The following is a 10,822-nucleotide window of genomic DNA, read 5'->3' on the forward strand; positions in this document are numbered from 1 at the left end:
CTCATAGAAGAATTGACAAGCTATATTGACTAAGGACCTCTATGTCTGAAATTACTTCAGAACTGGAGCTGGAGAATCTCAGAAAGTACTCACACTTAGTGTAACCATTCTCCCTAGCTAGGGGAATTTCCACATTTCCATTGGTCAAAATGTAAAGATTTAAAAATATGGGGAAAATTTTATTTCCTACATTTTCAATACATTTATGATAAAATGCACGTGTAGTTCGTCCTCCAAAGTTATATTGCAACATTCACAAGAGCTATGACTGAATAATTGAAGTACCTGAAAATGATGGCAAGACAACAAATATAAGATTAATCACAAATATCTTATAACATAAAGAAAAATCCTATATAATAAAAAGGTTAATATGCAAATTGACTGAATGGCAGAACAACTGGTTGCTATGACGCGCTCTGATCACCAGGGGGCAGACAATCAACACAGGAGCTTCCCCCTGGTGGTCAGTGCGCTCCCACAGGCTCATAGCTGGGGAGCAAAGCAGCAGTAGCAGGAGCCTCTCCTGCCTCCGTGCAGCGGTAAGGACATCCGACTGATGGCTTAGGCCCCCTCCCCATGGAGAATGAGCCTAAGCCATTAGTTGGACATTCCCAAGGTCTCTTGGACTGCGAGAGGGCACAGGCTGGACTGAGGGGACCCTGCCCCCTGAATGCACGAATTTTGTACACCAGGTCTCTAGTGTATATATAAAATTAATTGGGATGTCTTTGGGTAGTTAGAGCTATAAGTTTGTTTATTTTTCACTTTTTATTTTTCTGTCTTTAAAATATGAATGTATCATTTGAAATTGGGACAAACACATTTAAAAAAGAAATGGGACAGAGGAACATTTATACATGCAAAAATTAGCTACATTATTGGGCCAGTAATATTCCTTGCATTAAGGACAAATTGTATTGTTAAGCATTCAAAAATAAAACAAGACAACATTGTTGTCCTTGGAGGTACTGTAATTTTAAAATAGGAAGAAAAGAGTTAGTGTCTCTTGGCTGGTGGGCTCCCTCATTGATTTTCATCTGGAGGCTAACAGATAAGTTCTTTTCCACTCTATAGTTTGACACAGACTGAACACTTTCATGAGGCATAGAAAAAACATGTCTCTAATCTTATGGACAAACATGTATGTATTGTACATGCATAAATCAAAATACACACGCACATGCACACAACATACTAATGGCTCTGTCACTTGGGCCACCACACAGAAGCTAATGGCATGCTAATTCAAATAACTAAGGCTAGCATTATTTCTGAGTTAAGATAGCAGTATGAGTATAAGCATAATCACACAATTCCCTACTCCTAAAATGTTATTGATCAATTAAATAAATATACACATAGAAAAAGCAATTTTCATCAGCAATATAAACAGAGAAGGTATTCCACACCAGAAAGTTCTGTTTGAGACCCATGGGATATATTGACGGAACCCAGAGAAGGAAGCCATTTTGACAGAAAGTGGTGTTTATAGAAAGTTAATGGTAGTAGACCGATTCAGAACTGACACAGGTACTCTAACTCAGTTACGGCTAACATTTTATGTGATTGAATGTAAAGTCAGACCGAGGAACTATTAGGAAATATAACAACTGGGTTTCTCCTCATCTTAGGAGATGGCTATCTTTGTGATTCCATACTGATGTAAGGCAGCACCTAGATGTTTTCTAACTGAAAGAAATGGATCAAATGGAGAACAAGACTTATTTGTGAAGGAATTAATGAGGCTCTTGCCCTATATATCCTGACATGATTGGTGGCTCAGAGCAGAAGCTTTTAGATGACAATGTTTCTGATACAAGTTGTTCACTATCTGAACTAGTATCAACTGATTTTGTTTATTTTTATTCCATGAAGTCATAGATGCAAGCTGGAAGAGAGAAGGTGGTATACTCAGAGTAAGGACCATGGACATTGGTTACTTATTTATGTAACTTACTTATACCTCCATGTCCTGCTCAAGCATGGTCACACAAATTCCACTTCTATTTGATGATGGACTGATACTGTGTATGCCCAACTTTACAACTTAGTGGATCATATAACATGCTTTTCATGATGTGTGCTCAATCTGCACAGTAAATTGGTGTCCTATAATCAAGTGTTCAGTCTCTATTTAGGCCCAGAAGTGAATCAAGATCAGTCTCTCAAAAGGAGGGTAGTTACTTGAGGATGATGGTAGGACCTTGCTCCAAAATCCTAAAGTCCTAAAATGTGATTAAGGAACCTGCCAAAGGGATGACAAGCTTCATTCCTATCTACACTGACACTTTAAGCGCCATTAGATCTGATGGATCATATGGCGCAAGTGACAGAGCAGTTTTCACAACTGCCTGGATGTGCTTTAGAGTTTTTTCTTATTCTAGCCCCCATTCAAAACAGATTTTTTTTCGGTCACTTAGCAATAGGACAGAGTAATACACTGAGGAAGATATGTTTTCTCCAAACCCAAGGAGGCCCACTACATTTTGTGTTCCTTTTTTGTTTTTTGTTTTTTTTGAGATGCCAGATGCAACAATTTATCCTTCATCTTAGAAGGGATTATCCATATTCATCACATCACTGGATCCATGAAAATTTACTGTAATAGAAGCCCCTTAATTTCAGTTGGGCTTAGGTCACTCTCTGACACCCAGATATCTTACCAATAAGTCTAGAGTACTTGTTTTTTCCTTCTCACTAGGTGCAATCAGCATAATATTATCAATGTAATGGACCAGTGTGACATCTTCTGGGGGAAAAAAAAAGATTTCAAGGTCTCTGGGAATTAGGAAGTTACATCACCAAGATGGCAGAGTAGAAGACTCCAGGCTCCATCCACTTACAAAGATAAAGAATTGGATAGTATTCCATAATGAAAAATGTACCTGGGAGAGACCAGAAGTCAACTTAAGAGGCTTCAGAAACAAAGTAGAACAGAAAACCTGAAAATAACTGCACAATAAAGGGTAGGAAGAGAAGCTTCCTTTGCCTACATCTTTCTCTCCTATAAGCTGGCACTGTTCAGAATCAAGAGGGAACTCCCAGGATCAATGGAATTCCCTGAGTGACCAGCTTTCCCATCCTTTCATGGTATTGCTCAAAGAACTCACTTCAGTTTCACCTCACCCAGAGGCCAGCAAAGCTGAGCATTTTGAAAATAGGAACAAGAAAGAAGGGCAGGGTAACTAGCATTATCCATGCATCACAAGTATGGTGACAATCCCAGTAGATTTTGCTAGTAAAGACTTTAATAGTCCTTGTGGATGCTGCAGACTCCCTCAGGTTTCATCACTCATGACCCCATCACAGACCCCAGAAGAATGGCCTGCAGAAGACTCCAGTACCTTGTGCTGAAGAAATCAAAGGCCAGCACAGTGCTGCAGAACAACTACATATTTCACCTCGGAAATTTTTACTCTACCAGTTTTTGCATTTGCAGACACTAACCTGAGCCCCTCCACCCCAATGCTGCCTTTCCCCCCTCTCATTGAAGCCCAGGCTCCATACTGGCAGCTAGCTCAAGCCTCTGAAGCTGTGTGCATGCAAAATGTCAGTCTCAACCCTTGCAGATGAGCCCCCACCACAGTGCATGCTTTCATGACTAGCTCTTGCAGTTATGCATGCACCTGCATGTTGTCAGCCTGACTCTTGTCACTGGACTCCACGCATATGCATGGTGAGATTCTACAGCCTCATGGATGCATGCAGAGAGCCAAGGCCACATAGTTGCTTGTGGACCTAGATCCTTCCCTATCTCCTCTCATTGACCTACCTCATTAGGCTCACTTAAAGCTAGCAAGCTGCAGCTCTGCACTTGTGCAATGCAATCCCAGATCCAGTTACCATCCTCCATTATCATGTGTGTGCCTTGAGAACCTCTGACAGGGCCACTGAAGCTGCTAGTATGCATATAGTTGAACCCAGCCCTCACACTTCCAAATGATGCCCCTATCATCTGAGAAGAGTTGACTATTCCTGACTAATGTTAACCCAGCTAAATGGTGCTCACAAAAAGTATGAAAATTCATTTACACACCTTGCTTTACTCAAAGTTCTCATATTCAGGTACACTCAAAGTCCTGCTTCAGTATTCATAAGAGAAAAAATATATATATTTCTAGAAATAACCAGTTTTCTGTAAGACTGACTTTCATAATATCTTTTATTTGGGGAAGAGGGGTGTTGTATGTGTGTGTGTGTGTGTGTGTGTGTGTGTGTGTGTGTGTTTCACAGAAAACTTTAGTTTTTATTTCATGATCATAAACTTAACTCTGCAATCCAGCTAGATTGGGAAGGGCTAAGGAAATTATGGAACCCAAATAAGCTGTGGTGAGAGCACAGAGATTAAACTAGTAGAACATTCCAAGCAGATGGGGGTGTAGGGTGCTCTCCTGAGCTACAGAAGGAATGGTCTGGTGGTTAAGATAAAACACAATCAAATTTATTAGAGTTGTCCACAGTCAGCAATGGTGATCTTCTTGCTGGTCTTGCCATTCCTGGACCCAAAATGCTACATGGCCATCACAATATCCATGCCTTCTTTCACCTGGCTGAAAACTACATACTTGCCATCCAACCACTCAGTCTTTGCAGTGCAAATGAAAAACGGAACCTTTGTGTTAGGTCCAGCATTTTCCATGGACAAGATACCAGGGCCTGTGTGTTTCAGGGTGAAGTTCTCATTCTCAAATTTCTCCCCATGGATGGACTTGCCATCTGTGCCATTATGGTGCATGAAGTCACCACCCTGGCACATCAATCCCAGAATAAGTCTATGAAAACAAGAACTTCTATAACCAAATCCTTTCTCCCCAACACTCAGAGCATGGAAGTTTTCTGCTGTCTTTGGAACTTTGTCTTCAAACAGCTCGAAGGAGATGCAGTCCAAAAGCTTGCAGTTGAGGAAGGTGTCAAAGAATACAGTGGGGTTCACTGTGGCTGGTCACAGACAGGACTGTTCCTGGGCAGTGGCATCTGCATAGCAGGGAGTGTTTGTTTAAAGCCATTTTCTTCCTATAAACCATCAAAAATTATTTGTCAGAGATGCCCCTGCATTTACTAAACAGGGATAATGCTGACAGACTCAGTGGCCTCAGAGCTCTGGCTCCTGTATTGCCATCATCATATTTTGATCTCCCCCCTCCCCAGGACTGGCAGAGTATGACACACATTAGCATCCATTTGTTCTTGCATGCTCTTTTCCTTTTCTCCTTTACTGGAGAAAAATATTTAAATTTTCTTCCCATAATTTTTAAAATATATACATGATACTTTATTTTCTTTTCCCCTAGAACTCTGAAAACATCTGCTTTGGCTCAAAATCACAACGGACTGGTTAGCACAGTATTCTAAAACAAACAGGCTCCAGTAGGTAAATATTCCATAGATAAACAGAATCTATTTTCCATGTTAATCCTGTTAAAATCCAACAAGAGAGCATTTTGCACAAGCATGTCAATCAATTAAAAAGGCAAATATCAGAGAACTACAAAATGTCAGAGCTGGAAAGGGCACTTGCAGGTCATCTAAAACAACCTCCATGTTTTTCCATATGTAAAACCAAGGTCCAGTGAGGGTGGGTTGCCAAAAAATTCATTTAGTTAAAAATAGAGCTGCATGCAAACCAGGAAGTGTAATGTCTGTAACTTAGTTTGAAATTTATCCAAAAATAAGATGGATTGAGAGATGGATAGAGGGATAGATATGATAAACAAGTGCAGTAAAATGTTAATGATAGGATCTATTTAGTTGGCAAGTTCATGACTGGTCACTGTAAATACTTTCAACTCTTTTTCCCCCCAAAAAATATATTTTATTGATTTTTTTATAGAGAGGAAGAGAGAGGGAGAGTTAGAAACATCAATGAGAAAGAATCATCAATCAGCTGCCTCTTGCACACCCCCTAGTGGGGATGTGCCCACAACCAAGGTTTATGCCCTTGCTGGGAATAGAACCCGGGACCTTTCAGTCTGCAGGCTGCTGCTCTATCCACTGAACTAAACTGGTTTTGGCAATACTTTCAACTCTTGCCTATAGAGCGTGGCCTGCTGACTGAAAGGTCCCGGGTTGATTCAGGTCAAGGGCATGCACCTTGGTTGCGGGCACATCCCCGGTGGTGGGTGTGCAGGAGGCAGCTGATGGATGTTTCTCTCTCATGGATGTTTCTAACTCTATCATTCTCCCTTCCTCTGTGTAAAAAAATCAATAAAATATATTTTAAAAAACACTTTCAACTCTTCTGTGTATGTTTAAACACTTTCAACATAAAATGTTAGGCATTTGAGCATTGCAACTACCTTATGAAGCTGTAAGCCAATAATATTGAAAATAGATGCCTCAATAGGTTTGGTGGATGCATGAGTGAATGCTGGTGTCCACAGTTAAGGTAAATAAACTAATGTAGACTCCTACTAAAAGAAATACACTTATACTTCTTTAAGATGCATTGCAGGATCCAAATAGATGAAATAGTTTTGATTTAGTCAGGAATCTTGCAATTACAGGTGAAAAATAAAATCACCCCAGATTTGCTTAAGCAAATTAAAGGACTGTATTGGTTTCCATAAATGAAATTTCCAGGGGTGAACTTGGTTTGATCCTGGTTATCTGCACCCAGACTCTCCAACTCCTGGCTCTGCTCTCTTTCACATTGGTTCCATTTAAAATATATATATATATATATATATATATATATATATATATATATATATATATATATATATATATTATTGATTTTCCACAGAGAGGAAGGAAGAGGGATAGAGAGCTAGAAACATCGATGCGATGAGAGAGAAACATCAACCAGCTGCCTCCTGCACACCCCCTGCCGGGGATGTGCCCGCAACCAATGTACATGCCCTTGACTGGAATCGAACCTGGGACCTTTCAGTCAGCAGGCCGATGCTCTATCCACTGAGCCAAACCGGTTTCAGCTGGTTCGATTCTTATTCAGGCTTTCAAGGCTCTCTATGCCTCCTGTTTATATCTCAACAAGTCCAAACCCAGAAGAAATGAGAGCATGACTGTCTCAACAATAAAAGCAAAAGTATGAAGAGTGCATTTCACTTGTTCAGTCTGAATTGTGTGCCCATCCTTATACCAAAAACCATTTGCAAAGAGACTGCAATATTCTAATTGGGTGTCCAACCATGAAAATGAAAAGTCACACCACAGGTTTGTTGTCAGAATATCTCTTCGATTGCTGAGGAAATTGTCTTAAGGTCCAAGATGGTAGCAAGGAGTAGAGGCCCTATGTGACCTATATTCCAGTAAATTCCATAGCATATTTCTGATCTCAGGAATCTCTCTCCAAGGGAGTCACAAATGCAGATGGTGAAAGTGGCCCATTTCAAGAAAGATGCACACAGCTGGATCTGGGACTATAAGTGTTCCTTGGAGAACAGTCTAACACTTGAAAAAAAATGAACTTGAGCTCTTGTGCACATGAAAGCCGGGCACCTAGAAGAAATGATAAATTTGGGGTGTTAAATAGGGTTCTTGAAATCAAAGACACTCTTGAAGCCATATTTAAAGAAATCTAAACTATTTTTGCAAGTCAGATTGAAAAGAAATTCACTGACAGTTCTTACTTCTAGATAATTGAACTAATTTCCAAATACATTTAGGAGTAGGTGTGAACTATTTCATCAAATTTTATTACATTAACTGGGCTACTTATTCAGATATGATGATTATATAATCAAATGCACTATTCAAACAAGACCATTTTTATCTTTATAATTGTGAATTAAATTAGGCAGAAATGTATGAATGCTGTAAATTACTAGAGTTCTCTACCTAGTCCCCTTCCCAAAGTGGAACTGGTGGACCCAGTGATGCTATTCAACAGGGTCAGGCTGCCAGGAGCAGTGCTGAGGTTGTCCACAGCTGTCATGTGTGGAGCTCGAGTGCAGCGACCAAACAGCCTCCAGAGAGGCTCCCAGACTACCACCGGAGGACTGTTTCTTACTGTCATGAGAAGAAGGAAGGCCAGAAACCAAACTCAGAACAAGTGTATGGGGACAAAGTTTTAGATAGTCCACAAATTTAGAGCAAGAGACAGTGAGTCATCAATGGCAAAAGAAGGTGCCCTGCACAAATCCTACAGATAAGGCTGCTGGCAGTAGATTGAGCACACTGGTTAAAGCAGCGAGGGTGGAGGGAAATGCTGACCAGTTCCCAACTGTGTCTGGCAGCATGCTCACAAATCTAATTTGATCCATATAAAAATATATAGGAATCTCTTTCACAACCCGCATGTAAAGAGTTCCAATTCAGGATTTGTTTTCTGGAGAAGGGCCGCACATAAATGAAAATACTAGAGACTTGAAGAAATTCAATTTGGCGACATGGGGGGCCAGGTAGTAGTCCAACTCTAGTGGGAGAACTACTACTGCTCTGGCCCTGTTTGGGGAAAACATCTTAAGCAATGTAAATAGAAATTTACATGTAGCTCTTAGGCAGGAAATAACAGAAACTTACATGGGACAAACAAGGTGGAGGCTGCTTCAGCTAACAATGTCTCAACTAAAGGGTGAGTGGTTAGAGCAATTAAGGTTGTTGACCAGCCTTCCTGGCTTCCTGTCAACATCTCTTTTTAGTGAAACTGATTTGTTTTCCAGCAAAAATACCCTTCCATATCCAGCCTGACCTTAGCAGTTCTTTCTAAATGTGGATTGAGTTGCTACATAGAAAGTGACTTGAAAAAATATATAATGTGCAAAATTAGGATTTTAAAGGTGTCTTGATCCACATATTTGCACCTGCATTATGCCTGGGTACAAATTTTTTAATGTGCTCTTTTCTACATTTTTCTATGTTTTCAGAAAGGCCAGGCCCATCTTTTATTCCAACATGACCAACAGGTTGACAGTCATGGTACAAATAAACATTTTTTACATGGTACATGTAAAAAAAAAAGTGCTTTCATTCATTCAAAAACTACAGAGCTCTACTCTATGCCAAGCTTCATGATAGGCAGTAGGAATGCACTGGTGAGTAAAAGTAGATATAAAGATGGGAAGCATCTGGAGGTGGTGCTGACAGATTAGGGGCCGGTCAGTTACGATTAAAAGTTTGGTCTTCATTCTAAGAACACTGAAAGGCTTTAGAAAAATCTGAAATTGGGAAGGGAGTATGATGACATCATCAGATTTGCATTTTCCAAAGATCAGTGTGGCTGCTTGTGTACAGGATGGACTAAAGAAGGCAAGGGGGAAGCAGAAAGATCAGCTAGGGAGAAGGTCACCATGGTAGTCCAGGGAAGATAAGATGGCTTAAACAAAGGAGTAATTGTGGAACATGACATATGATTTTAATGCCAAAATTTTCAGGATTTACTTATAAATTAGACATCAGGGGTCTTGGTGAGGAAGAATGAGGCATTAAGAATAGCATCAATGGGAATAACATACAATTTGACTTAAAAGCAAATTCACTCTCTTTATAGGAACTCCTATAGCATACAGACAGAGAAGCCCAATATCTGTAGTATCCCTCACATCTTAAAGACTAGTCACACATATATATTCACTTTACAGACCCATTAGCTTCAAGTAAAAGGCTCTTACATTTTTCAAAGACAGAAGGACATTCTGCGCCAATCAAAGACAAATAATGAACGTGATGTTAAATAAGGTTTAGTACTTTCTTCACTGGATGTCATGTTTAAAGATTTAAGTTGTAAATACAGGAAGCCCTAGGTTCTCCTTCATTAACTCTCATGGATTAATTATCCATAGCTAAGTCTCAATTTTTGTTAAACCTATTTCAGAAGCAACAAAGCAGGCCATAAGAAACTGGCAGGATATTGAAATTCATGGAACGTATTCCAAGAGAGAAGTATTTCATCTTAATTAACTGGGGATAGGGAAAACAGCATGATGGGGAAGAAAAAAGCAGCAATGTCACAGTCAGGCAAAACTAAGCTAGAGTCTTGGTTCTCCATCTAGTGGGTATGTGACCTTGGAGCTCATATTTCTATAAATATTTCCTTATGTTTAAAATTCATTTAGAATGGGACTACATCAAAATAGAAAGCTTCTGTACAACAAAAGAAACCATCAACAAAACAACTGCATGGGAGAACATATTTGCCAATGTTATCACAGATAAGGGTTTAATCTCCCACATTTACAGGAAACTCATACAACTTAACAAAAGGAAGATAAACAACCCAATAAAAAAATGGGCAATGGACTAAATAGATACTTTTCAAAAGAGGGCATAAGGAAGGACAAGAGACATATGAAAACATGCTCAAAGTCACTAATTATCCAAGAGATGCAAATCAAAATGACAATATGGTATCATCTCACACCTGTCAAATGGCTATCATCAACAAATCAACAAATTACAAGTGCTGGCAAGGATGCAGAGAAAAAGGAACCCTTGTACACTACTGGTGAGAATGCAGACTGGTGCAGCCACTGTGGAGAATAGTATGGACTTTCCTCAAAAAACTAAAAATGGAACTTCCATTTGACCCTGTGATCCCACTTTCTAGGAATATTTCCCAAGAAACTATAAACACCAATCAGAAAGGATATATGCACCCCTATCTATGTTCATAGCAGCATAATTCAGCATAGCTAAGATTTGGAAACAGACTAAGTGCTCATCAGCAGATGAATGGGTTAAAAAATTGTGATATGTCTACACAATGGAATACCTGGCTGTGTAAAAAGGAAGGAATTCTTACCATTTGAATCAGCATGGATGGAACTGGAGAGCATTATGTTAAGTGAAATACTCCAATCAGGGAAAGATAAATATCGCATGATCTCACTCATTTGTGGAATATAATGAACAACATAAACTA

At 39.6% G+C, this 10,822-nt stretch overlaps 1 pseudogene across 1 annotated transcript; it reads right to left on the minus strand.

The window, feature by feature from the left end:
- Positions 1 to 4,447: 4,447 nt before the first annotated feature.
- LOC311615617 (peptidyl-prolyl cis-trans isomerase A-like) lies at positions 4,448 to 4,759 on the minus strand (annotated as a pseudogene). Its single transcript has one exon. The product of its transcript is annotated as a peptidyl-prolyl cis-trans isomerase A-like (transcript).
- Between the last annotated feature and the right edge of the window lie 6,063 nt (positions 4,760 to 10,822).

This window comes from Pipistrellus hanaki (genome assembly GCF_964339955.1).
Source record: "Pipistrellus hanaki genome assembly, chromosome: X".
In the NCBI taxonomy this organism is placed as follows: domain Eukaryota; kingdom Metazoa; phylum Chordata; class Mammalia; order Chiroptera; family Vespertilionidae; genus Pipistrellus; species Pipistrellus hanaki.